The 27,916-nt window shown below is 40.4% G+C and overlaps 1 protein-coding gene and 1 non-coding gene across 2 annotated transcripts in view; both read left to right on the top strand.

Annotated features, from left to right (window-relative positions):
- Window positions 1-1,311: 1,311 nt before the first annotated feature.
- The window catches only part of EXTL3 (exostosin like glycosyltransferase 3), a 114,992-nt gene continuing 88,387 nt past the window's right edge, over window positions 1,312-27,916 (top strand). The window contains exon 1 of the mRNA XM_019733110.3: window positions 1,312-1,438. The gene's annotated coding sequence lies outside the window, so the exon portion shown is untranslated. The remainder of the gene's footprint in view (window positions 1,439-27,916) is intronic.
- LOC141573028 (U6 spliceosomal RNA) lies at window positions 16,438-16,543 on the top strand. Its single transcript, XR_012498612.2, has one exon. It is a non-coding gene; the product is annotated as a U6 spliceosomal RNA (small nuclear RNA).

Raw genomic sequence — 27,916 nt, 5'->3', positions numbered from 1 at the left:
ACCATGTGAAAATGATGGCCATCTGCAAGCCAAGACACCAGCCTGGAACAGATTCTTCCTTCACAGCCCTCAGAAGGAACCAATCTTGTTGACATTTTGATCTCAGACTTCCAAGCTCCAGAACTCTGAGGCAATAAATTTCTGTTGTTTAAACCATCTAGTTTGTGATATTTTGTTATGGCAACTCTAGCAAACTAATGCTGTCCAATAAATATGCTTTTGTTTTGTGCCCACATTTGCTGGCAAGTAAAACTGTCATGGTTCTCGAAAGCCTCAGAATTTTTTCTTTTTAGGTAATTTCTTTTTTTTCTTTAATTACTTAGAGTGAGGAGAAACTGAAATATTGCAATAGCATCCAAAATCAGAACTAGTCCCAACAACTTAGAAATATTTGAGAAGATACTTAATAAAAACGAAAGAACCTTAAGACACATTAAAATTTTAAACTATTTACATTGCTCCAAAGTTCTTTTACATTTGTGAACACATATATTTTCGCATAGTTGGAATCACTGGCAATGTGCTTTCTTGAGTTCTGTGTTTTTCATTTAACATTATTTGATAGAAATATTTCTACATAGTGATAATGTTCATATTCTTATTTAAATAACTACATATTTTGTACCTTTCACGTATTAGTCATTTGTTATTTTTTAAGTTTTCACTATGAATATGTTTTCATAATTTACTTTTTTACTTCATTTGAACTATTTCCTTGAGGTATACACCAAGAAGAGAAAGTCTGGATTACACAGTTTTGTAGTTCCTGTTACATATTTCTCCATTATTCTCTAGACAGATTGAGCCCATATGTGGTTTAACCAGAAATAAAACTCAGTGTGCTGATTTTTCCATAATCTTGATGTCATACACTCTTACAATTTAAAAGTTATTTTCCTTAGTTTAAAAAGCATTCCCTAGTCTTAAAGTTGCTTTAGATTTTACTTATGTTAATACTAGGGAGGTGGCCCCAAGCACTTTTAAAGCATCCGGTTTATTTTTATATTATACTGAGATATGAGCGATTAGCAACAAACGCTAGGTCTCTGCAGCAGCCCTAAGTGGTCGGCCTTTCTCCTTAGCTGCAACTGCCACAGGCCCTGCAAGCGCACCCCCACCGCGGGGTCGGGGCTCCCTTTGGAACTGAGCCCACCAGGGGTCAGCGCAGGCTCAGTTTTGGGCTCTGGCTTCCCACAATGCACCGGGCTCTGTAGTCCCCGCGTCGGAAGGTGACCCAGCTGCGGCTCCGCGGCGGAGCCCTAAGGGTTTGCGGGGCATGGGTGGGGCTGCCGAGGGGTGGGGCGCCCTGGGGGCGGGGCTGGCTAGGGGGCGGGGCCAGGGTCCGCCGCCGCCACTTAAGTCCCTCCTGCCCGCAGCCTCCCGGCTCAGGTCGCGCCCTCTCCAGCTGCGGAGACCTCTTCACCTGGTGTGTAGCAAGGTAGGGGGGAACCTCTTCAGGACCATTCCTTTCAGGGGTGGTGTGTGTGTATGTGAAGTCTTTTCTTAGTTGTACAAACAGGAGAAGTCTTAAGCTGCTAAAATTTAGAGCCGGAGCGACCAGGTTTGCTCGGAGGAAATCTATCTTAAAACTCTTTTGTTTGTGTCCTTTCTTCCAGTCTCTCCAGTCTTTGCTGGGCTTTGGGGGGCCCTGATTTGGGGAGTTTGTGCCGGGGTAATTTCCAGCTCTTGTTTCATGTCTCCTGTCTTGTGTATGGATGCAAGCTCCGGGGTGGGGTTAGAATGTGTAAGAACTTGTGTAGGTGTGGGCTGTGTTTCTTCAGATGTGTGCTTACGTGGGAACTCATGAAAAATTAGAGGTCGCTCGGGATCTATTTTACCGTGTGGGTGAGGAGGGTCCTGAACCCAGCTGTTTCGGGTACTTAAATGAGCGGCGTCAGTCACGTGCCCCGCCCGCGCCACTCACAGGTGGTGACTGTGCTGTGATCTAAGCTACGTGGGTGCTTCAAGTTGTAATAGACCCAAACACACAGGACACTGCTTAGCAAGAGTCCTTGCTGCTACGCCCCAGAGCCTCTCAGCACAGCTGACCTTAGTCTGGGGATCCCACACTTTGGAGCTTTTTAAAAAGTAAAGTTTGGCAGCTGGAAAGCATTGGCATATGGAAGAACTAGGATTACTTCAGCTTGTTGGTGTCTGTCCTCAGCCTGTTTCTGGGTCACACTGCAGGGTTCCATCCTTTCAGCCTCACTTCCTGTTACCCTAGCTCCCCTCGGTCATGCCAATCTGTGGTAATCCCAAAGTGAAAGTTCTAGGCTGCGGCAGTTCTAAGGTGACTCCACCTTCACCCACTTCTAAACGCTCAGAAAACACTTAGTCCTCTGATCCCTATCCCCGATGTAAAATAAATTATAATTTAAAGGTATGTTTTTCTTTAAAACCCTCACTCTATATTATGTCCATTCCAATAAATAGCAATTGATTGATTTTGTTGTGAAATCCAAGCAGCTTCTTTTATTGTTTAGTAATAAAGATTATCGTTAGGAAAACTATCTAAGCGATATGTTATTCAGGTGAACATGATGAACAAATTAGCTGATAGTAAAAGGCAGAAGATGGGAAGTCAGGCAAGCTTGGTTCTAAATCATTTCTGCTGTGAGGAAGAGAAGGTTGGAAGATTAAATTATCTTTATTGTGCCTTCCAAATGTAAAATGCTATGAATGAACACAGATTCTTTTTTTTTTTTTGCTAGACACACCTCTTGATTTGAGATAACAATCAAATATAAGAAAATTCTTTCAAATGATTTCAAAATAGGTGTTATCACCTCACCTATGTCCAAGGAAAGAAGGTAAATCTAGGAGTTAGGATTCTAAATTTTTGTTAAGCAGAAATTCTTAATGGCCCTTAACCCTGTTTCTGGGTACTTTCCTCCAGAAGTGTCAGTTCTCTATCAAAACATGAAATTATGAATTGCTCATTATAATATTTCCTGTTTGGAAAATACTTACATTTTTTACATCTAACATTATTCATTTAAAAATGTAGTGCATTTGTGAGTAAAGCGATATAAACCTTTAAAAAGATTAAGAGCAAGAAAGAAATGGTGTTGGCCGGTATATATCAGTGATTCTCATCATGAGGGCCTTGCTGAGTGGCAATGAACGCAAAAGATAAAACCAAAATCTAGTAAGTCGTTAAGTCAACAACACCCATAAGAGCTGCAGGGCACTGTTTGAAGCTTAAAAGAAGCAGTTTAAGGACATGTTAAAGATAAACTTTGCACAGTAGGTTGTAAGCATCAGCAGGCCCATAGCCTCAAGAGGTTCACATGGAAAGACACAGACACCCATGTGAAGAAATTTATAGACACATTCATGGGCTCCCTAAAAATAAGCAGATCAGATGTTTCCCACATCAGCTGTAAACACTATGCCCGTTAGGTTCATTTAAACAGTTGGCCCATTGCTTTTACAACCTTCCAGTGCCTTTATTACTTCCAAAAAGGCACAGCTGGCACTGTTCTTGCTGTTGAAAGAACTAAATAAAAAAACAAAACAAAACTGACCTCTAGCCACAGACTGGAGTTTATAGGAGTTAGCACAAACAAGCTCATTCCTTGAGCAGATATTTATCAATCACCTACCAAGTGCAAAACTGGACTCATTGCTTTAGCCCACTCGTAATGAAAAATACCTGTGGGTAGGATCTCTTACTGGGGACTGTATCAGGACCATGCAAGTAGGGGTCTAGGCTATTTGTCCAACATCAAGGAAGCAAAAGCATCTCTCAGAAGAATCAAAAAGACCTGAGGAGCAAAATTGAAAAACACCATTTATTCTGGAGGGAGAAAGCAATAGAGAAAATACCTCAAAATATTTCCCCTATGGCTTCCATCTTTGTGGTGCCAATTAAAAAACAAAACAAAACTCTTCATTATATTATGATACTCATTCTAGTATGAACTAGTTGTAGCATGAACAAAATCCTGGAGGTAAAAGTGGCAAGATAAGAGGCCCCGAAAGAGAAATAAAACTGAAGAGAGGTAGGGGTCAGATCACAGAAGGCCTCATAAGGATGAGGGGAGCCACGGAAAACATTAGCAGGAGGACACAGGCTCATAGCGGCTTTAGGTAGCTCCCTCTGAAGCTGGAGGGAAGGATGGACTTAAGAAGCCAGGAGGCAAGAAGACCTGTTAGGAGGCTGTAGCCATGATTAGGAAAGTTGAAGAATGCAATACCAGTTTCAGGTTTCTCCTGCGTTATTTCATTTGGTTTTCATAACCACCCTTTGCAGTCAGTACGGTCAGGTTCCTGTCTTCATTTTGGAAGCGCTTAGCTCAGTGCTTCGTGTACATCCTTCATGACCTTTATAAAAACCCTTTAAATTAGGTGTTATTAGCCCACTTTACAGAAGTTGATACCCAGGCAGGGCCAGGATCAGCCCCAGGTCCAGTGTCTAATACAGGACTCATCTTGAATAGCATGTGGGGCCTGCTCCTCTAGAAAATGAGGCAAGACAACCCTCTCGGCAAACCTACCCCCTGGAAATACCTGTCAGGAGTCAGCAGGGCCCAGCTTCTTAAGCACTTCTGTCTGCGTGTAAGCGTCCCATTGAACAGAGGAGTGTAGTGGTTCCTCAATATAGAAAACAGTTCATCGACTCCTGGAAAGGTGTATAAGGGACAGGTAGAGTTGAGGGGAGATGATATGAGGTGAAGTGTCAGGGTGCCAAGTGCCAAAGAGACTTGTGATGCCAATGAGAAAGCCACCCAGAGGTAAAGGATTCTCCTTAGGACAGATGTTGAGGGCAACATACGCAGGAGTGGAGTCCTGCTCATGTAACTTGCCCCTGGCACAGGCCAAGTGTGGGGACTGCCTGAAGTTCTTAATGTCTGCACGGGGGATCAGTGTACACGCAGACAGGCGGAGGTACAAAGGAGAGAGAGAGAGAGAGAGAGAGAGAGAGAGAGAGAGAGAGAGAGAGAGAGAGGTGGAAGATAGTGCAATCTAGAGAAACCCTGATTTTCGTGGAATGACACCCCCATCTTGTGGCCTAAGGATAAAGCCAGGTTGACTCTTCACAACTGTGCATATATGGGAATAGAGCGCCCCCCACTACCCCCTACCTTTTAAATCCAGTATCTGGATCTGCCTGCTTCCAGGAGACCTGAGGTGTAGGATACCCGGTAAAACGTAACTTAAAAAATAAGGCACTAGGGTAGTTTAGTAAAACAAGCACTAGCGTTGAAACCACGTAAGAAGGAGGGACACATCAGGAAAGGCATAGTACCTGGGGCATAGGAGACACACAGTCTATTCTAGCTGTTTCTAACACTATAAAACATAAATGTGGTCCTAGCTGTGAAGCAGAAATAGATCCTACGAGGCACCTGAGATGAGACGTTTTGGCATGGAATTTGGCTTGACGTTTCTTGGAAGCCACGATAGAAAAGGAAACAGGTCGGGTTACCTCCTTTTCTTATTCTGGCAAGATAAAATGCACAGATTCAATTAGAAGACTTTCTTTCTTGGAACTAAATTCCAGGAAGGATTTATTACATGGGCTCCCTTGAATATACTTTTGAAGCTACTATGGATAATATCTGCAATAACATTTTACGGACAACTCTGAAGCTGTCATGCAGATGAATGGTTTTTATGCAGCGATACTCTCCTTACTGTTGGTGGAAACCATCTGGTGTTATCACTGAACGTAAAGGAGTTTTCTGTTAGAATGCTTTCAGGATTCTGCGAGTGTCACTTTCAGGAAGTTACCTAAGGAGAAGTCATCAAAAGAACGTGGGGAAATGGGCAGAATGGGACATCTGAGCGGGAAAAGGTCTAAATGTCTATTGAGCTCCATCATCTTAACTGTGGGGTAGAGGATCCCTTGGCAGGAAACAAGAGCTAAGTGGTTCAACAGGCGTTTAAACTTTGAAGCAAGACTAGAATAAGCCCTGTGCTACTCTTGACACAAGATGGCAGGCTCCAGGGACATTCGTGCCAGCTGCAGAGGGGTAGGCCAGCAATTAACCACCAGCCAGTGAATGTACTTCAGATAAACTAAACAGGAAGTTGTGATGTCCTGGGAAGGCTGCGGACTTTGAAGTCAGATAAATCTGGTTCAGGTCCTAGCTCTGCTACTTACGAGCTATATTTCACAAATGGCTTAATTTTTCTGATCCTCAATGGAATATTAATATCTACCTTGTGTGAGTCACTTTACTGATCAGAGATTAAATAAACAATAATAAATAATAGTAGCTAACAATTATTGATGCTTGCCTCAGATGAAGTATGTTCTGTGCTTTACATGCATTATTTCATTTGTTCTTCAAAGTAACTGTCTGGTACATACTACCTGGCACCTAGCAGGTGCTCAGTGCATAGTATATATTAGTCTTACTGGTAGTCACAATAATAAATCGATTAGGTAAAAGTGAAAGAGGCCATCTTTGCCCTGGGAATTAGTGCCTAGAATAGGTGTCGGCAAACTCTAGTCCAGGTGACCTGTGGCCCATTGTTTTTGTACCATTGGTGAGCTAAGAATGGTTTTTACCTATTAAAATGGTTGCAAAATCAAAAGTAGAATCGTATTTCATGACACATGCAAGTGATATAAAATTCAAATTTCAGTGTCCATAAAGTTTTATTGGAATACAGCCATGACCTTTTGTTCACATATTGTCTAAGCTGCTTTCATGATACAACAGCAGAGTGGAGCAGGTATGGCCTGCAAGGCCTAAAATATTACCTACGTATCCCTTTACAGAAAATGTTTGCTGACCCAGATCTAGAATAACACCTCCAGCGGTTAGGGCAGCTATAGAGCAAAACCTCAGCCAACTTCAGGGTAAGCAAGACTACCCAGGGGTGAATATTCAGAGACGGGATCTAGGAGCAAAATTCCCATCAGCCTCAGGTTTGGGCTGGTAGACAAAGGGTGTGTGTGGTAGGCTGTTTCAGTGCCCACACCGACGGGTTGAGGAGAGAGGGGGGACTTGGGCTGGACGATCTATCTACCAGCTCTACAAGCTAAGCCAGTCTGGCACTAGAACTTAAGGAAGCCAGGCTAAGAAATCTGGGGTCTGCGAACTGTTCATTTGTAGACTTTTGTGTGTTTGCTTTCTGTTTTGTATTTGTTTTCTTTTCCCTTTGTGTTTTAACAAGAATTCTCTTTCAAAAAGTCTAATCTTATCTAAGCTAAACCAAGGGGGGAAAATGTTTGATTCATACCTGGGGCAGGACCAAGTCCAAACTTCTTAACTGTTCGTAAGCCATGCGGTGTCTGCTCCCTTCTCACTTGTCTGGACTCATCTTTCGACCTCTCCCTACACCCTGTGCTCCACTCATGCTGTGCAGCTTACAGCCCCCAGAAGTAAGCCTGCTGTACATCTCATGCTTTTGAAATACTCAGCTGCTCCCTCTGCTTCCCAGTTTTCCACATCTTCCCTCCTTGGAGAAATCCTCATTCTTCAAGACTGCTGAAATGGTACCTCCTCAGTGAGACTTCCCTGACTCTGCCTGTCCCCGAAGAGATGATCACACCTGCCTTTTTGCCCTTCTTCCTCCTATCCCAGCACCTGTCACTGCGTTGGCAGTGTTCGCTAAGTCTATGAATCCTTCAAGGTTAGGGATGATGTAATCTTAGCATGGCCCCTTGCTTCTGGGACATGGAACCTAAATGTGTGAAGGCTGAGGAGAATCAGAGTACCCTGAAGGGCCAGGGGGAATGAGCGTTCTAGCTCATGAACCTGGAAATGATAGGTAAGAAATGGGGCAGGTGAATGGAAACCCAGGCAAGGAAGGCCTAGGATGGCAGAATTCCTGCCTGGGGTTTTTTCTTGTTTGTTTTTCCTGTATAAAGAATATTGAATTATTCAATAGGAGATACCCCCAACTGTAAAAGACAAAAAAAACCACTATGCAGAGTAGTCACATTGTACCTCTCTGAAGATAGATATCACAAAACTACATTGTAATTCAGAGAAGACGTTTCAGGAAGGGCTAAGACAGTATGGTCCAAAAACTTTGTTGATGATGGAACTAGACATAAGGATAGAACTTATAAAAATATAGACGGCTAACGTGGCCAGTAGATGAGCTCTTTCAAGTACAGATGTCTCACGTGAATTCTTATCTCAACTGCAACTTAAGAGTCTTGACACTGAAATGGACCTTATCTAGTAGCCTCTTGGTTTTTGCTATTTGCGCAACCCAAGGGTTATATCTGCTCCTAAGAGAATTGTTGCCAGTAACTTTGATCTCGTAATCGGGTCATCACTGAAATCTCAAAACCTTTATTTTACAAGCATAGTTTGAGTCTTGTTTTGTTTTTGAAACCCGGATTCATGATCATATTCTAGCCTCCTGAATGTTATTGGCCGCTTTGGGCTCTGTCACATCATTTTGTGAGATCTCCGTGTGGTTTATCTCCATCAGGTTGGCAGTTTACTGTGCAGAAAAGCTGAGTATCATATCAGCAAACTTAAAAGTTCCTCTTTTAGATCAGTAGTAAAAAATATCCCAGAACTAACATTTTTTATTTACAAATTAGAAATCAGTTGTCTTGCCATAATCAAACATTTGCTTTCAGAATCCATCCTTTCTTTGACTTAACAGGTTTTGATAAAACTATGGAATGGTTTCTGTCATCACAGGGGTCCTCGTAGCTTCCAATCAATTCTTCTGTATTTTCCTAATCTCTCGCCTATTCTCCACAGCAAAATTTCAAATGGTCTCCATTCCATCCTCCTTAAAACTCCCACCCCCCAGGTTCTTCTCCCTCTCAGCAAAGGACCCTGCCAGCTACGTTATGGAGGAGAGAGGGGCTGCCACACTAACACATCTAGTTAATTCTACATGCATCCTTCTCTTTCTGTCCTGTTCCAGCTCAAGAGGTGAATTAGGACCACCTTTAAATCCGCGCCTTGACCTTCTCCCTCCTCCCTTCTCAGGGACCTCTCAATTATCCCTTCTCCTGCGTCCTTCTCATTAGCCTTTACGCATTCTCCTGTCTCATCCATCTGAAAATATCTCCCTCTGACAATCCTCCCCCTCACAACTCAGCTTCTTGATTTAGAATTGTTTCTGTTCATTGACCCTACTTCCTCAACTCAACTCCTCTGCCCCCTTCAATCTGGCTTCTACTCCCATCACTCCACTGAGACCTTCCTCACAAAGGTCACCGACTACTACTAAAGCCAATGCATGTATCTTAGTGAGTTGTTCTCTCAATAGCATTTGACTTCACTGACCACGTTTCTTTTTCACAATTCTCTTCTGTTGGCATTGTACTTTCCCAGGTTCCTCCTTTTCCTCTTGCTTCCTCTTGGGCTCATCGTCCCCGGTGTCTCTTCTCTAGTGGTAGTTCCACCCTGGGTTCTCTGCTCTCACTGTCCCCACTCTTGCCAGGATTCTTTTGGTTCCAATTGACCAAACCCCAACTCAAATTGAATTAAACCAACAGCAAACCAAACCACCACCACCGAAAAATCCACAACAAAGGAAATGCACTGATTCATGTGCCTGAAAAGTCCAGGGGTAGATCTGGGATAGCTGGTTTAGACACAGGAAGTAAGGATGTCACAAATAGCCTCACTATCTCTCTCTTAGCTTTGTTTTCCTTGTGTTGGCTCCATTCTCAGGCAGCCTCTTTCCAAACGATGGCAAAATGCCCACCATCCACTCCAGGCTTAATCCGATCCTCTTAGCAAACACAGTGGAAAAATTTCTACCCCATTTCTTAAGCTGGAAGTCTAGGAATCATTTTTGACTCCTCTTCTCCTATATCTGCTTAATCACCAAGTCCCGTCCTAACTTCTAAATATCTCCATCCCTGCTGTTAATATTTGAGTTCAGGCCACCATCTTTTGTCTGTAGATTCCTGCAATAGCGTCCCAATGATTTTCTGCTTTGGGTCTTGCGGCCTTACAATCTGTTCTTACATCTTAGCCAGGATAATCTTTTGAAGATGTTAATTTGATCCCATCACTTGCCTACACAAACCTTTGATGCCCTCCTCTCCTCCCCCTCTATTGGTAGGATACTACCATGTTTCCCCAAAAATAAAACCTAGCCAGACGATCAGCTCTAATGCGCCTTTTGGAGCAAAAATTAATATAAGACCCGGTATTATTTTACTGTAATATTTTACTATAATTTACTACTTATTTTACTATAATATAATACCAGGTCTTATATTAATTTTTGCTCCAAAAGACGCATTAGAGCTGATCGTCTAGCTAGGTCTTATTTTCGGGGAAACACGGTAAAGGCAAAACTCCTTGATATGTTCTTATGTAAAGCCTTGTGTGATATAGCTAGTACTTTTTACTCCTAGCTCTGCGCCTTTTCATGTGGTACTCCTTCCACCTGGACCCCTTCCCTCCTGAGCCCCCTCCTAATGAACCTCTACATATCCTCTCAGGTCTTACGTTAGACATAACTATTGAGAAAAGCTTTCCATACTACATTATATACATACTCTTCCTGTTAGAACATTCTACTTTTCCATCTTAGCGTGTATCATGCTTTATTGTAATTGGTTATTGTAATTGCTTGTTAAATTGTCCGTATCCCCCAGCAGAAGATGAGGTCCATGAAGGCAGATATTTCCCTTGTTTTGTGAAATATCCCAAGCATCACAGAGTAGGCAATCAATATTTGTTGAATTATAAAATAAGATGAGATGTGAATTATAAAATAAGAGAAGTCCCAGACTTCTTTGTTTAACTGTTTGTATGAACATCTCATCTTATTTTAATTCAACAAATATTGATTGTCTTCTAGATTTTCCACTTGTGATTTTCCATTTGTCTTCTCGATTTTAGAATCTAGATTGAGTCGGTAAGCTACTAGAAAATCTACAAATATAATATCCACAGCTTTTCTTTTTTATGTGCTTATTGGTCTTCCTCAAAGAAGAGCACTTTCAGAATTGAAGACGGTCTTAGTCATCAGCTAGCACTAATTCACTTCTTATTTGAAAGATGAGGAAGCAGGAGCTGAGAAGGGCTCGGTAATTTGTAAAAACCACAGAACTATTTACAGTTGCCTCTTTGAACTAGAACTCAGCTCATGACTTTCAGTCCAGAGCGGCGGCTTCTTCTTCATGATACCAGCACTTTTAACAGACTGAGGACTATGATTTGTATGTTAATTCAAAGGAATTTTGTAGCTTATCGCCTCACATGTTTTACTTTTAAAATGTACTTACAGACCCTGATCATGTCAATAGATCCTAACAGTTTTTCAGGATGAAAATTACTGGCTGGTCTGTCGATGCCTAAGTACCCTCTAGAGTTCTGTCCCCTCTGGGTGGGGTTGGTCGTGTGTGCTGCTGACGCCCCACCACGCAGAACTAGAAGGTGCACGTTTGAGTTTGTTGATCCACCATTTCACCTCAGAAAGGCTAATTCCTCAGGAGATGCCATCTGGATTTGATCTGAGGAGCACTCATGTTGTGTAAGAGAAGTCCCAGACTTCTCTGTTTAACTGTTTGTGTGAACGGCTCTTTGTTCTTTCCGTGAGGCTCCTTGACGTGTGTCCATCACGAACTAGGAGACTCGCTTCTGTCAAGACCAACTCAAGGCTTGGAAAAGACAGGGTAGGAGTCACTTTCTAAAACTAATTATAATAGAATTGGGTGTGGGTGAGGAAACAAATATTAGAGAACATTTTTAGTTAAACTTTTATTTTTAAATGTAAAAAGTGAATCTATTAAAAGTTTAAAAAAAAAAAAAAATTAAGGAAACTCCAAATGGAACCTGTTGACCAAAGTAGGAAACTCCAATTAACGAGCCTATTCCCTAAGAAAAATTCCTTGAAAATTCAGAGATTGTACATACATTTTTTTCTAGCCTTCATTTAAAGTAAAAGGTTTGCCATATCTTTTCATGGATTCCTTGCTTGAACTGGTTATTTCAGTGAACTGAGTTACCTTCCCTCCTGCCCTTTGCGCATGGACTTGTTATATGCTTCTGAATCTTTTTGTGTAGTTATAGTTTTGCTTTTGATGTGAATTTTAAGCTTTTCAAGGGCTATGACTAGACCTATATGTTTCATTTTTTCTAAATCTTACCATGGGGCCTGACGCAGTATTCTACATATGCCTCTGATGCTGGAATTTTATTCTTCTGTTAGTGTGGCCAGCCAGTCTTTCTCACTCTGGGTCAACATCATTTTGTTTTCATTTTTATTCCTTCCTTCTGGTAACTTGCAGACATTGTTTCTTCTGAAAGGAGAGAGAGCAACAGAATATATAAGGAGATGCTCAATCAACCAATCTTTGTTGGGGGCTTGCCATGCGTTTGTCATAGTTCTTGATACTAAATAAGAAACTAAAAATGAAGTGAAAGACAAGTTAAAAATATATTTAAAACAGATGTTTGTGCTTAAATTAAAAAATTCCAAATGTAGACCTTTGACCCAGCAAGTCTACTTCTGGAAATCTATCCTTTGGAAATAATTAAACACAGGCAAAAAGATTTAGTTCTAACATGTTCATCTCAGCCTTGTTTATAATAAGGAAGAATTAGAAACAACTTGAATTTTCAACCAGGGGAACCAAACGTATAAATACAGTGAGATTCCTCAGTTAAAAATGATGTATTTACTGACATATAAAGATAGCTACACTTTATGAATTGGAAAACATAAGCTACAAAATGTGTACAGTTTCATCCAGTTTTTGTAAAAGAAAAACATACAAAAATGATTAGGAGGGTATAGGCATAGATTATATGGTGGTAAGGAAATTAACTTTTTTCTCATCTGTGTTTTAAACTTTTCTACAATAAACTTCTATAAAGTTGTTTTTAAATTAAAGCATACTCAAAACAAAATGGTTTCTATTAATATTGTTATTTTATAGGACTTTTTTCTTCAGAAGTATTTGATTATAAAAAAATGTTAATAGTTGAGGTCTTATGAAAAAGGAGACATTTCTTTTACTTTCTTTCCTTGGTCACCTTTTTCTCGCAGTGGATTCCAAATCAATAGCTATGTATGTTAAGTTGGAATTTTAGGAAAAGAGAGTGGGTGACGTGGACTTTATTTCTAGTTTACTTACTAATTCTCTTTATAACCTCAGAACATCTACTTTTCAGCTTTTTGTCCTATAACTCTCCCTGTAAAATGTGTAACTCCTCCTCATTATTACCCCAGTGGGGGTACTGAAATATCAGTGGGCCCCACTCCTGGACTAGAACGTAGCTGATCTCTGCTACAACGCCACAGATACACATAAAAAGTACTAAATTAACAGTAATTCATTTACTGTATAATTAGTAATAATTCACCACGCCACCCACTGTAACTCATCACTATTACCCTAACTACTGTGAACATTCACTAAATCATTGAGTTAATTCTGAGCCATTACTTACTAATTGATTCAACAAATATCTGAAAACTGACAACCTAGATTCAAATCCTGGCTCTCCCATTTAACTGAGCTTGAGGGAGTAAGTTAATTTCTCTGGGCCTCAGTTTCCTCATTTATAAAATGAATAGTGTGATACATTGTTGTTGTAAAGATTAAATGAGATCCAGAATGTATAATGTCCAATATAGAGTAAGCTCTCAAAAACTAGTAGCTATTAAGTGTCTAATATGTGTCAAATACTGAGATTCACACGTAATTCATTCAGCAAACATTTATTGATTGTTTACTATGGGCCAGACAGTGCTCTAGGTGCCTGGGTTACATCAGTGAACAAAACAGACTTCCCTGTGATCATGGATTTTACATTCTAGCAGATGCAAATGTTTAATACAATGTAGTCCAATGCATGGCTATTGATAATAAGAATCACGATTATTACTATTTGTGTATGTGTGCCAGCCACTGTGTAAGTGATTTTCATATATAATCTTATTTTCTCATTAACCCTGTGAGGCAGGGATTATTGTTGTTACTCGACAGCATGGAAACTGAGCATCAGAGAGGTTATGTAAAATGAATGGACAAATAAGTGGAGGAGCTGGGCATGCAACCCCCGGCTCTCTGACTCTCGAGCTGGCTTTACCACCACACCTGCCTACGTTCACTGGGTGAGTCATTGGTGCGAGTGTCTTTCCTTTCTTAATATTCTTGCTAACACTTTTTTGCTCTGCAGTAGGAGCTGTGAGGGAAAGAAATTTGAGTTCTCATTTTGTATTAAAATACTTAATTCTCTCTTCAGGAAACTATCAGAGAAGGAATAAGTGACAGCTCTGCTCGAATGTTTCTTTGAATCAATTAGTAATCACAACTGACTCTCCTCCCGGAGTAGAAAAGAGGTCACACAGCTAGAGGGGGAGGTCAGGATGCAGCCCTGAGCTGGGGGAGAGTCCCCGTGGGATGACTTGTGTTGGTCCTCCTACCAGGCTAAGGTGAAGGAAACAAAGAGTTGATGCCTCCTGCATACACCTCACAGTGTTGCATCTTCATTTCTTGGCTCAGAGTCTTCAGGAAAGATACAGCTCCTCCAGCTCTAAATATCCCTCTTCCTCTGCTATTCTGCAATTGCCCAACTATCTGGAATGTTCATGTACTCACTCAAAGTAATGCTGGACCAATACCACTAGAATTTTTTTTTTTTTAATTTATTGGGGTGACAATTGTTAGTAAAATTACATAGATTTCAGGTGTACAATTCTGTATTACATCATCTATAAATCCCATTGTGTGTTCACCACCCAGAGTCAGTTCTCCTTCCATCACCATATATTTGATCCCCCTTACCCTCATCTCCCACCCCCACCCCCCAATACCACTAGAATTTTTTAAAATTATTATTATGAAATCTTTCAAGTATCCGGAAAAGTGTAAAGAATGTTATGTACTCACAAGTTAGTTTGTCAAATCTTAACATTTTGCCTTTTAGCTCCAGTTCCTTTTTTTTAAAATAAAAAATATAGATGTAAGCCATGCAGAGAAAGAGAAATACCACATGCTTTCACTTATATGTGGACTCTAAAAAACAAAACAGGAACAAACAAAATGAAACAGAAATAAACTCATAGATAGAGAGAACAAACTGATGGTTCCAGAAGGGAGGGAGACGGGAGGAAGTGGAAAAGGGGCAGGAAATTAAGTACAAACTTTCAGTTATAAAATAAGTCACAGGGGTGTAGTGTACCACATAGGGACTGTAGTCAGTAATAAAATCATAATTTTGTATGGTGACAGATGCTTATTAGACTTATTGTGGTGGTCGCTTTGTAGGGTACGTAAGTATTGGATCACTATGTTGTACAACCGAAACTAATATAATGTGTCAACTGTATTTTTTTAAAAATTAAAAATACAGATGTAGCTGGAACCCCCTGTGTACCTCTCCCCAATTTCATTCTCCTCCTTCCCTCCCTTCCAGAGGCCACCACTGTCCTAAAATATCAGTACCGTGCATGCTTTCTTCCTGTCACTTGCTACATATAAATGCATGGATAAATACCCTTACACACGAGGCTCTGAGGCGCATTCTTGTACCTGTGTCTTTGCACACATGTGCAGGAGTTTTTCCAGGATGTTTGTCTAGAGCTGCAATTGCTGGATCATAGTGAATGCACATTGGTGTGGCTAAGTTTCTCTCCACAATGGTGGTACCAATGGACGGTGTGTATGACAGCTCCTGTTTCTCCACTGTCTGTCATGCTGGCTGGTGTCTGACTTATTTTTTTGCCCATTTGATCCATGTGAAATAATGTCTCTTAGTTGTTTCTATTTTCCTGATTACTAATGAGGCTGAGCATCTTTTCATGTGTTTATTGGCCATTTGTGTCTCCTCTTTGTTGAATTATCTGTTTATATTCTTTGCTTTGTTGTTTATTGTGTTGTCATTTTTTCTTCATGGTAGTTCTTTGTGTATTCTGGTTACTACTCCTTTATTGATCATATAGCAGACAGAGATCACCAAGTCTCTTGCTTGGCTTTTACTTTGTTTATGGTATATTTTGATGTGCAGACAACTTTAATTTTAATGCAATCAACTATTTCACCATCTTTTCTTTATTTTTTGTGCTTTTGAGCCTTATTTAAAAAAATGTTTCCCGACTCCATGATCATATGTATAGTTTCTTAAAGTTTTTCAAGTTTTGATTTTTACATTAAGTAACTCATCTAGAATTTATTCTGTGATTGGTAGAAGGTAGGGATCCACTTTTCTTTTTCTTCCAGGTAGATAATCAGTTGGTTCAGTACCTTTATTGTATAGTCTGTTCTTTCTCCACTGATTTGTTATGTCTGATGCCAGTTTCCATACAGTCAAGGGTTTATTTTAGGGTCTCCTTTGTTGATTGGTCTAGTTATCTATTCCTTGGCTTTTATCACACTATCTAAATACTATAACTTTATACGTCTTGACATCTCATAGAGAGAGGTGGCCTACCTTGTTTTTTATTTTTTCGAAGTTGTATTTTGTGATTAGTTCTTTCTTCTTCCTTATGGATTTTAGAATCAGCTTAATTAGTACCTTGAAAAACACTAATAGAGTGCTCGCTTCGGCAGCACATATACTAAAATTGGAATGCGTAGAGAAAATTAGCACGGCTCCTGCGTAAGGATGACATGCAAATTCGTGAAGTGTTCCACATTTTTTATATGTATGTTACATTATTCTTTTGTATGTATATAACATAACACAATTTTAACAGCTCTATTGTAGTATACATATACCAGAAAGTTCACCTGTTTTAAGTGTACAATTCAGTGATCTTTAGTTAATTTACAGTTATACAATCCTCAGTACAATCTGGTCATAGGAAATTTCCATCCCCACAAAATGATTTCTCTTGCCCCTTGCCGTCACTCCCCACTCCCACCCCAGTCCCAGATAACCACTAATCTGCATTCTTGTCTAGATAGATTTGCCTTCTCTGGACATTTCATATAAATGGAATTATGCAAATAGAATCTTTTAGATCTGGCTTCTTTTACTTAGTATAAAATTTTGAGGTCATCCATGATAAAGCATGTATCAGTACTTCAGTCATTGTTAAGGATGAATGAAAGTCCATTATTTGGATATAAAAACAAAACAAAACAAACCACTAATAGATACTTGGTCTTGGCTTCATTTAGACCACCATGTTTCTGTTTACACTAGACATTATAACATTATCCTTCTTGATAAACTTTCACAACAGCTCCTAATTGCTATGTTCACAGATCAACACAGATTGCTTTCTTCTTTTTTAAAGTAATTGTGATAAATATATATAGTATAGAAATGGCCATTTTAACCCTTGTTAAGTGTGTAACTCAGCAGCATTGCATACATTTATACTGTTGTGCAAGCATCACTACTACGGCAAAACTCTGCAATTATTAAGCAATAACTCCCCACTCTTCCCTCCCTCCAGCCCCTGACAACTACCATTTTACTTCTGTCTCTATGAATGTGCTTCTTTTAGATGTATCATGGAAGTGGAATCATACAATAGTGCCCTTTTGTGTCTGGCTTTTCTCAGTTATCATGATATCTTCAAGGTTCATACCATCATAGTGTGCGTCCGAACTTCATCCTTCTTTAGGATGAAGAATATTCCATTGTATGGACAGACCACATTTTGTTTATTCATCCCACGTTGGATATGTGGGCTGTTTCCCCTTCTGGCTATTGTGCATAATGCTGCCACACACATGGGCAGAACAGGTATCTGTTTAATCCCCGTTTCCAGTTCTCTTGGGTATCTATCTGGGTCATAGGGTAACTCGATGTTTAACTTCCTGAGGAATTGCCAAACTGTTTTCCACAGTGCCTGTGCCACTTTACATTCTACCGGCAACATCTGAGGGTTCCAATCTCTCTATATCCTCTCCAACACTTGTTATAGTCCGTATTTTTATTATTATGGCCATCCTACTATGCAGTGGTCTCATTGTAGTTTTGATTTGTATTTCCCTAATAACTAATGATGTTGAGCATCTTTTCATGTACTTATTGGCCATTGGTTTATCTTCTTTAGAGAAATGTCTATTTAAGTCCTTTGTCCGCCCCAGTCCCGACTTTATTATTTTTTAGAGCAGTTTTAAGTTCACTGCAAAATTCAGTGGAATGTATAGAGAATTCCCATATACCCCATCCCCCCAAACAACTTCCCCCATAATCAACAATCCATACCAGAGGTACATGTGTTAAAATTGGGTGATAATGATGTGTCAATGTAGATTCACCAAAGTCCATAATTTACTTTGGGGTTCATTCGTGGTGTAAATTGTGTGGATTTTGAGAAATGTATAATGACATGTGTCCACCTTTATAGTAGCATAGGGAATAATTTTACTGCTCCAAAAGTCCTCTGTGCCCCAGCTGTTTATCCCTCCGTCCCCTCCAACCCCTCCTTTTGCTCATTTTTAAATTGGGTTGTTTGTTTTTGTGTTGTTGAGTTTTAGTTATGTTTTATGGATAGTCAACCCTTATTGCATACATGATTTACAAATATTTTCTCCTATTTTGTGGGTTGTCTTTTCGCTCTATTGATAGGATCCTTTGATGCACAGAAGTTTTTAATTTTCAGGAAGTCCAGTTTATCTGTATTTTTCTATTTTGCTAATGATTATGGTGTCATATTTAAGAAACCATTACCAAATCCAAGGTCATGAAAATTTCCCCTATGTTTTCTCGTAAGAGCTTTGTAATATTAGCTCTTAAATTTAGGTCTTTGATTCATCTTGAGTTATTTTCTGTTTATGGTAGAAGGTTAAAGGTTAACCTCTTTTTTTTTGCATGTGGATATCCGGTTTTCCTGGCATCCTTTATTGAAGAGCCTTTTTTTTTCCCTGTAGTGAGTGATCTTGGCACCCACGTTGAAATCAATTGGCCACAGATGTGGAGGTTTATTTCTGGGCTCTAAATTTTGTTCTATTGGTCTGTATGTCCATTCTTATGTTAGTACTACAGTTTTGATTATTGTAGCTTTGTAGTAAGTTTTAAAATAAGACAATGTGAATCCTCCAACTTTGTTCTTCTTTTTCAAGATTATTTTGGCTCTTCTGGGTCCCTCGAAATTCCATATGAATTTTAATATAGGTTTTACATTTCTGCAAAAATGTCCTTGGAATTTTGGTAGAGATTGCATTGAATCTATGTGTTGCCTTGGGTAGTATTATCTTTTTTCCTGCATACGCAGGTGGTTTGTTTGTTTGTTTTAGTATTATCATCTTAACAACATTAAATCTTCTAGTCCATGAATACATGAATACAGGATGTTTTTCCATTTATTTACATCTTCTTTAATTTCTTTCAGCAATGTTTTATATTTTTTTCACTAATGACATTTTATGTTGGTTGTTTACCAATACTCTCTAGGAAGACAGTAGCATGTCTCTAGAATACAGTATAAGAGTTTTTTTCTGAGCTGTAGAGTCTTATATATTTAACCTATAAAGGGAGAAAGCAACATAGTGTTTACTATTAGTGCTAGAATTGGTTTCCCTAGTCATGATCTTTTAGGATCCTTGAATAGGAAAAAAAAGATACAAACTTGTCTGGCTTATAGATTCAGGAGGTTTGGTTGGCCTCATCATACTCAGTAGGTCACAATGAGATTGATGTACCTTATGTTGACTTGAACTCAAATTTTTTTTTCCAGGAAGATTTTATTGTTGAACCTAAGTTCGATGTGGCAATATCTTATCTGATTCCATCTTCTATCATCATATTCACATTATAATCAAGATCATCTAATCATATAGAACAAAATACTTCAGATGTGTGACTTCCCAAAGGCCTACCTTCTTTCTCATACCTCGATTTAGTCCTAATCCTTCAAACATTCAGATGTATTGGCACGTGCCCCACACTTTTCTCCCCCATCATGAAATTCAACAATCTACTGTGAGGATAAATTACTCTGATTTTATAAAACATTCAGGGAATTAGCGTTCTCAAACTTTCCTGTCTTCTTAAATATCCAGTCCCAAGAAAGAATGACTTCCAAACTTTCCATTCAGATAATGGTTCCACATCAAAACAGTACTTAACAAGGAAAACTGAGAACTACTATTTAGTCAAACCATTCAGGCTTAGATGAAAACAATGGCAGATCTTTGGGAGCCAAAGCAAGATGGGAAGAGGGGGGCCGATTTAGTTTTCTGGCCCTCTGCACTCCACTTACATTTGTCTATTGACCTTTGTAAGGTTGGCATGAGTCCTCTAATATTAACAGTATAGATTGAATATCCCCTTAATATTCTGGGCACTTTGAAATCTGTCACCTGATTTACTCTTCACAACAAGTCTGCGAGACAAATATTATGTCTATTTTATAAGAAAACCAACCTCAGAGGGATTGAGTAACTTACCGTGTAGAGAGTACGTGACAAGGCTGGATTTAAACCAGAGCTCTCTGGTTCCAAAACCCGTGCTCTTGTCATGTTCCTAGTCTTGGCTTCATTAATCTTATACTTGGGGACTGAAAATTATTCGTTCCTCAAAAGCCCTTTGGCCAACAAGGGCCTAGCCATCATATTTCTCTTCGTACTATTTACAGGATAACTCAACCTGGTCATAATGGGGGCTGAACCAGGACAGTGGCAGATAGAGGGGAAGAGACTAAAGGGAGAGTCACTGTTGATGTAGCAATAGGAGTTAGATGGTGATCGAGTGGGTGGGACGGAACAGGTGGTGTCAAGATGAGTCCGGAAGCAGGCGCATGGAGAACCATCCTGCCATTTTATATAGTAAATATTTTCATTTTAGAGAAGCACCTGCTGTTCAAAATGCTTTTCTCTGAGACATTTTAGATCCCGGTCATTTATAATTTACCACTTGTGCGCAATCAGAAGGCCATGGAACATAACAGTTTGGATTCTGTTCAGGTGGAAGGATGATGAATTGTGTGTGTGGTGAGGCTGGTGTGCAGGAGGAAAGAGCCCGCCTTCTGAAAGGGCCCAGGCGAAGGCCCAGACTCTTCATCTCATTGAAGCATTACTGCATAAAAATGTAAAAAATGACTCCCACAAAGGTCTGAAATGTCATTTACATATTTCATTTTACATGTTTCCTTTTTCCCTCCCGGAGTTTAGTAACTCCCTGTTTGTTTTGGTCCATCCAGCACCAACCATGTTCTGAGAACTGCTGCTCAGTCACTTCAGCCATGGGATTCTAGCAGGAACTGCCATGTTCTTAACAGCTGATTGGTCCGGGGGCGGGGGGGGGGGACACCTGACCTTCGCTGGCCAATCATAGACTCTTCTCAAGATTTCTGAGCTTACAACCAGAAAAAGCTTGAGGGACTCCTTGCCGGTGGTGATTCTTGACCTCTCCATAGCCATGTGGAGAAGGCTATTAAAATGTCTGGCAGTGAGAAGGGTCAGTGAGAGATGGACAGCGTCGTCCTGGTGGTGTACGTATTCCCGGGTCCTGTTTTCCCGGGAGCCTGCTTCACCTGTCTTTTCCTAGATGGGTAGTCCAACCATGTTTTGAAGTGTCCTCTGATACACTCCCCTTTCTATCATTTGTTTCTATCCTTTACAATGAAAAGAGTCCCAACTAATAAAGGGGGAAGTTTTAGGTGATAGTCCTGTTCCCAAGTTTGGGGTTCAGGAAGGTTTTAGGATAGATCCCTTGCAAATGTCAAGGTCCACTATATGTTTTTCAAGCATTGAGGAGCTGGATTTTGCATCTACCTTGACTGATTTTCCTTTAAATAAAACATGTTATATGATGAAAAACTTTGTTAGCCTCCACTATGCCCAAACCTACTAAAGCCATTTAAATATTAGTTCACTTTTCCCATGACTACTAAGGAACTGAGGGAAAATTGGCCAAGTTTCAAAATGTATTTAAGTTTCTGAGATGAATGGGCACTTCATCTGAAATGAATGTTTGGGTTTTGAGAGTGGAGGGAGGAAAGTGGTTGGAAGTGCTAGATATCAAGTTTCAAATCCAGTGGGAGGAAGACAGTGGGGAGGCCCTGACTGTTGGCCGAGGCAGGCATCTCTTTAATGACTGTCCTTTCCTGCCCTGGAACCGTGGACAGTTCCACGCTGCCTGGTCTGACCAAGCAGGTCTTACTGACCTACAGTCAGACGCCATCTTTAGCATTATACATATATATTTAATTTTATTGGAGAGTATTGGGAACAGTGTGTTTCTCCAGGACCCATCAGCTCCAAGTCGTTGTCCTTCAATCTAGTTGTGGGGGGTGCAGCTCAGCTCCAAGTCCAGTAGCTGTTTTCAATCTTAGTTTCAGGGGACGCAGCCCACCATCCCATGCGGGAATCGAACCGGCAACCTTGTAGTCAAGAGCTCGCGCTCTAAACAACTGAGCCATCCGGCTGCCCTTCCGGAAATTTTTAAAAAGTATACTATTCTTATTGTTTACGGCTGTACAATTCTTACACTACCCGTCTGAGCTTCCTTTCTGTATCTTTCAAAGTTTCTGGACTACACAAGAATTGTGGTTTGGTTTTTAATATATACATCTTCACATTGTATGCAATATATTTTTTAAAGAGTTAACTATACTCATTAAAAAATATATTGGAAAGCACATCAAAGCATAAAGGCTAGAAAAAAAAATTACCCACAATTACCCAACTTGACGCTAGAAGCATTCACATTTGGGTGGATTCCTCTGTGATATCTTGGGGGAGTATTTTCCAAGGTTGACTTGGCTGCTGGCCAGGCATCTGTCCCAGACTCTTTGACCTTCTGTGCTTCCCTCCTTCCTTAATAGAAGTTGACTTAATCGACCCTTTCCCTCCCCCCCCTTGCCCTCCCATAGTACAAATTAAAGCCAGCTGCTTGAGGATTCTGGGAACTGGTGCGGATGGCTGGTCAGGAGCATCCTGGAGAGAGGGGAGGTGGGGAGGTGAAGAAGAGACATCTGGCAGGGAGGCATTTCAGTTGGGCAGCAACGCAGAAGCCCTGGGACACGATGGCCGGTCGGCACAGCCCAGTCCTGCTGGAGCAGAAACGGTGCTATCCGCTCTCTTTCATTTCCTGCCCCGCTGTTCACAGGGCTGGCTGAAGCTGAAGTTCATGCCCCCACCTGGAGGGGGTCCCACAGAAACCATCTTCCTGCTCATGGTGCCAGGCCTTCTTGGGGCACGTTTGGTTGGTTGGTTGGTTTAATTCTCCTCTTCATTGTTTAGAATAGGAAGACATTCACAGGGTTCTAAAATCTACCTACATGTTTTAGTCTCCCTCCTGCCCCACACCCAATTTTCACCCTGCCAAAACTCACTGTGTGTAATCAGTTGTAGTTTTTGTGGGTATTCATCTCAAGTTTACTTATTATGAATATTGAAGCAAATACAAATATATTCTGTACAGCTGTTTTCCCTCCTTGTAAACAAAAGAAGGCATTGTATATACATTTTTGGCACCCTGCTGGGGTTCTTTCCCCCCCACTTATATCTTGGTGACTTTTAAATACATCTGTGCATTGAAAGCTTACAAAATATTCCATTGTATGTATGTAGCATGATTTATTGAACCATTCCTCTATTCAAGGGTATGTGAGTTCTTTTCAGTCTTTTGTTCTTTTAAGTAATGCTGCAATGAGTAACTATGTATATATGTTATTTCTTAAGTATGTCTGAAGGATAAATTCCCAGCAGTTAAATTACGGGGTCAACCGAGATATTCTGATTTTGATCTCTATGCCCGTATTCCTTCCATGGGGGTTTTACCAATTTATACTTCCACAGAGAAAGGATGAGAGTACATGTTTCTCTTGGGGGATTATTACATACTTCTCATGTGTTGCTTTGAATTGTTCTAAAGTTGTTTTAATTTGGAAGTTGTCCTCCCAATTAGAAGACAAGTTTATTGAGAGCAAAGGCCAAGCCTTTTACTGCTTTTGAATTGTCTGCATTTATAAATAATATAACATGGTACCCTAGGAGCTCAGTTTGTTTCCAGTATCATTTGGGAGAACAAACCAATTACACCTTAATGATAAAAAGATGCCTATACTTGGTTAGAGGTCAACCGAACTGATTTCTCCCCCAGAGTAAAGTTACTATGAAGCCTGGTTTCCAGCAGTTATGGAATGGATGCTGAGGCGAGGCCTTGTGACTTGGGCTTACACAGGTTCGCTTGCCTATGTGTGGGCTTCTTCCGGGATCCCAGTGTTCTTTTACCAGATTCTGTCTGGGGACTCGGTACCAGCATGTCACGTTGCATGCTTTCCCGTCACTCCTCTTCCTCAGCGTGCTGCACCTGCCTCCTAGTGAGCAGGAGAACAAAGAGCTGCTTTTAAACTTTTCCTGTGTAAATATGAATCACTGTAACTTAGTTTGCCTATATCCTAGTCATAAAACTGTACTCATTGTGTCTTTGTTCTCTCAGTTTCTACCATATTGGCTTCCCCCATGTGCATTATCCTGTATTGGTATCCAGTGAGTGGGCTTCCACCTTTCTGGCTTGCATATCCTCCAAGGAATTTGGTAACATGACATGCCCCCTCACACATTTATAGTCTGTATCTAAAATTTTATGTTTACATAGTTGGAAAAGAAATATTTTACAGTATATTGTCGATATTGACCTTAAAAAATAATTGTTGAATATACATGTACACATACGTGTGTATATGTATGTGTTAATCCCTTATATACACCCACAGATATTTATCAATCATACTAAAGAAATAGCCCCTCTATTCCTATTTTAATGGGAAGAGTTTTCCTCTTTATTTTGTTGATATACAATAAAATCTGTCAATTTAAAGCAGGGGTGTCCTTTTTTCAACGTTTTTTACCAAGGGCCATATGCGGTAAAATACACAAACAGTCGGGCCACTCACTCGAGGCGAAGTACATATTGCCTCACCTGGTTTATTTAAGTAAACGAAATATATTTTTTGAATTTGCTGCGGGCCACTTAAAAATGGATTGCGGGCCTCAGTTGGCCCGCGGGCCGCAGTTTGGACACCCCTGATTTAAAGTGTGCAGTTTGATGAATTTTGGTAATTGTATGTACTTGCATAATCTCACCACTAAGTATATTCATATTGAGGCTTTATTATAAGCTATATATATTATGCATATATGCATATGCATAATATGTATATGTATTTATATGTGCTATGAAGCCTTAGCATAAATATAAACGTACATATATGTGTATAAATGTACATGTATATGTGTATGTATATTAAAATATACACACCTACATATAAAGCCTTAACATAAATATAGATGTATATTCCTGTTAAGTCAGTATATTATATAAATAATATGTATATTTTGTGTAGATTACATAAATTACATAATTACATAGATTAGATAAATCATAATGTACATAATACAATATAAAATATAAACATGTTTCTATAAACTACAGATGCTAAACTATAGAGCCTTAGCATGAATATATATTTATAGATCCAGATGGTTCTCTCTCTTGCCCTCAGTGTAACAGGGCTGAGGAAACTGCTCTTCCACGCTGGTCATGGGGTCGCAGACCTAGGAAGATCTAGATTCTCCCTAAACCTAAACATGTAGACGAAAGAATACGGCTGCTCAGTGCCCAGGCTTTATAGAGACTAGACTCCTGGGAAAAGAGAAGGAAAATACATGAGAAAATACTGCTTTCTCCTTATCTTTTAAAAATCCAAGTGGGTCCTGACCTGGTATTAACTTATTCTTGTATCTTGGCACTGTCATCCAAGTGAGTGGGCTTCCTTGTCCATTTAAATGGATTCTCAAAGCTGATACTCAGTAAAAAGTAAAATTACATTTTATAGTATATATGTATGTGTGTGTGTGTGTGTGTGTGTGTGTATATATGTACACATATACTTGTTTAAGCCATGGATATTTTCAGAAGGGTGGGTTTGACTTTTAAAATTATGATACACACCTAAAACTAATACTGTGTCTATTGGCTCTTTATTCTGAAAGTACTGCTAGATCACAAATTTAGTCTTTGCCTGTGTTCATTCTAATAAATCCAAGCCTTCTATTGGATATTCCCCCCCCCCCCCCCATGTAATCATACCTTAATTACCACACACTCTTTTTGGTTCTTTTCTAGATGGGTTTTTCATGTTTTGCTGGAGGGCAAAAGCTGGATTTGTTTAGGTGGAGAGCACTGGGTCCCAACTTTCCCGGCTGCTGAGAATGGTGGTCGTTAACAAAGTACCCTAATGATTGTCTGTGGTACACTTCAGCACATTCTGTGCGTTGCCACGCAATTTGAAGCTTCCTTGGAACTTCTTTTAAAGACCTCTGTTTCCCTGGGTGTTTGAGCTGTGATTTCCTTCACTTTTTCTTCATCAATCTCATTCTAATGCTTTCCATGCTCTAGGAGTTCTCAAGATTTCTGGTCTGCTGATGGTCGCCATTCTTAATTTGGTATGGCTGTTATTTCATTCTTCCTCAATATCTTTCTCAGTATTTCAGTGGGTTCTTGGATGGGAGAGCAGAAGGATTATGTACTCAGTTCACCAGTTTAAACTGGAAGGTTCTTTTCTTTCTTAAAATTGTAGCCTGTCCTCTCCTTCCCCTCTCCCCCCTCTCTGGCTTCTCTCCTTAGCTTGTAGAAATGTTCTCTCAGTGAAGCATTCTGGACAGTTCTCCTGGCAGGCTAGACTTGAAGACCGGAGAGCTCCCTGTAAGGGTAGGTTTGTGGACTTGTCACCGGATACTCTGGGACTACTCGGATGAGAGACTGCTAACAGCTCTTCCAGTGTGTATGCCCCATCAAAGAAATGTTGCACTGCACAAGTTAAATCAACAAGGAAGACTTTATTCAAGACCAGGACAATGAGGGTCAAGGCTGTGGCAAGAGAGGTGAGAGTTGAACTCAACTCTGAGGACAACAGGGGCAGCTGGGGTTTGTAGCCAATGGGCACGATGAGGAGCATTCATGGAGAGAAGAACGACTAAGAGGAACTTGGTTAGACACCAAGGGTTGGGGGATCCTTGCTAAACGGGCTTGGCAGGATTCTTGTTGAACGGGGCTGAAGCAGGCCATGGAGGGTAGGTTCAGGACACAGCCTAGTTAAGAAGAGAGTTCAGGGGAGCTGGACCAATGATTAGTCAAAGAAGGGGTCCTTCATTCTGCCCAGAAGGTACCATGACTAGTTCTGTTCAATGCTGGGATTCTTGGCCTCCTGGCCATGTGGCTACCATCTGAATTGGATGGACAGCTCAGGCCTAATGTGACATCTCTTTATTTCATCTAGTCTTGATTCATGATACTTTGTTAAAGATTAGCCATTCCTAACACTTTGGAAGGCAGAAGTGAATTGTGGTCAAGAGCACATGCTATGGTATCAGAAGCACTTGGGGTCAGATCCCATCTGCTGCCTGCTTATTAGCTGTATGACTTTGGGCAGGTCACTTAAAAATAGGTCTTCCTAGAGTTGTTAGTTATTAATGTAATTATCATTGTTCATTAAATGGAAGCTACCATTCATGTTATTTTAACCCAGCCTCACATCATCTGGGTCTTCTCAAGCCAGCCCCAATAGGATTCCCTATATCATGACTAATAATGAATGTACCTGGGCCTGGCAAATATCTACTATGTCCTAGTAACCTATGGAGTAGCCCTGTTTGCTACAGTAGAAGCAGACTCCCTGAGGCCCTCTGTGATAGGTCTCTTACTCTGAATGGTATTCTGGAGTCCTTCAACTTGCACTGCACTAACTCTAAGGAAAGCGTCCTCACTTTATGCCAATAGCATTGCATGTCAAGGCCATTGGAACATTCTTTTATGGCATAATTATTAAAGTAGTTACCTGCATCAGTACTTAAAGTGGAGTGTTCATGTATACAGCTTGTCTGCCCTTTCATGCCTATCAAAATGCTTCTCTTCAGGGTCGCATCGCCTGCAAAATGTTGTTACTCTTATTAGATTAATTGATATGTCTTCCATAGCCCCCCTTTTTTTTTCTTCTCCCTTTTTCTACCTGCCCCCTACTCTGGTTCTGCCAACCACTCACACTGACCTCGGCGGTAGGAGCACGGCGCTCCAACCACCTGAGCCACCGGGCCGGCCCCTTTCCC

Source organism: Rhinolophus sinicus, chromosome 15 (genome assembly GCF_057876585.1).
Source record: "Rhinolophus sinicus isolate RSI-liver-muscle chromosome 15, RSI-T2T, whole genome shotgun sequence".
Classification (NCBI taxonomy): domain Eukaryota; kingdom Metazoa; phylum Chordata; class Mammalia; order Chiroptera; family Rhinolophidae; genus Rhinolophus; species Rhinolophus sinicus.
The sequence above is the reverse complement of the archived record's forward strand: the minus strand, read 5'-3'. Positions and strand labels throughout refer to the sequence as shown.